This window comes from Trichechus manatus, unplaced genomic scaffold (genome assembly GCF_000243295.1).
Source record: "Trichechus manatus latirostris isolate Lorelei unplaced genomic scaffold, TriManLat1.0 scaffold00291, whole genome shotgun sequence".
NCBI classification, from domain to species: domain Eukaryota; kingdom Metazoa; phylum Chordata; class Mammalia; order Sirenia; family Trichechidae; genus Trichechus; species Trichechus manatus.
In genome coordinates this window covers 693,459-694,819 of record NW_004444227.1, presented here as the reverse complement: position 1 = coordinate 694,819, position 1,361 = coordinate 693,459, and the positions used below count along the sequence as shown (strand labels likewise).

Below are 1,361 nucleotides of genomic sequence, written 5' to 3'. Positions count from 1 at the left end.
TGAGTCGATTCTAACTCACAGTGACCCTACAGGACAGAGTAGAACTGGTGGATTTGAATTGCTGACCTTTCAGTTAGCAGTCAAGCGCTTTAATCACTGTGTTACCAGGGCTCCTTATTGAAAAACAGAGCACTCTTAATAAATTTCAATCTATACCACAAGTATATTTGGATTCATGTATGTATGCACGTTATTCTTCCATGGCAGCTAATAAATCTGTAACTTTATAAACTCTGAAAGTCATGTTTTTAAAAAGGGCTTCAGGTTTTTATTAATTTAAAGCTTTCTTGAGTGATGGGTACATGATGGTTTACTATACTATATTCTACTTTTGTGTATGTTTGAAAATTCCATAATAAAAACTGAAAGGAAACAATCTTTGAAACTTTGATGGCTAATCAACAAAATAAGGAATTTTAGAGACAATTTACATTTGAATTATATTTAAAAAAAATTATCTTCACAGCAAACTCCTCTTGCACATCAAATCAATTTTTTATTATGACATATCTTGAATATTCTTCATCATAGCACCAATTTCATTAACCTTTTTTTTGTTGTGGTAAACATAAAATATGTAACAAGTCATTTGCCATTTCTACATTTTTAAAATGTACAAGTCACTGATATTAATTACATTTATCATATTGCACAACCATCACCACTATCCATTTCCAAAATTTCCCTAACCCTATAGAGAAGCTATGACTTCCCTTCCCCTCTCCCTCTCACCTGTGGTAACCACTAATAAATAAACTTTGGTCTTTATACGTCTGCCTATTCTTACTGTTGTTGTTAGCTCTCATCGAGTCATCTCCATTTTACGGCAATCCATGTACCACAGAACCAAACATTGCCAAGTCCTGCACCATCTTCCCAACTGTTGGTATGCTAGATTCCATTGATGTGGCCACTGTGTATTTTGAGTGCCTTCCAATCTAGGGGGCTCATCTTCCAGCACTATATTGGACACTATTTTGTCGTGATCCATAAGGTTTTCACTAGCTAACTTTCAGCAGCAGATTGCCAGGACTTTCTTCCTTGGCTGTTTCTGTCTGGAAGCTCCGCTGAAACCTGTCCACTATGGGTGGCACTCTGATGGTATTTGAAATACTGGGGGACATAGCTTCCAGCATCATAGCAATATGCAAGCCACCACGGTACAACAAACTGATGGATGATCGGCTACCTATTCTAGATATTTCAATATTTAATATAAATGGGATATTTTTATTTGTACTTTTGTGGCTAACGAATTTCTCTAAACTTAAGGTTTTTAAGGTTCATCCATGTAATAGGATGTATCAGGACTTCATTTCTCTTTATGGCAGAGCAATTTTCCAATGTACGTAATACATTTT

The 1,361-nt window shown here is 35.6% G+C and overlaps 1 protein-coding gene across 1 annotated transcript in view; it reads right to left on the bottom strand.

Moving 5' to 3' along the window:
- The window catches only part of RAP1GDS1 (Rap1 GTPase-GDP dissociation stimulator 1), a 155,238-nt gene that overhangs the window by 27,405 nt on the left and 126,472 nt on the right, over positions 1–1,361 (bottom strand). The window lies entirely within an intron of this gene.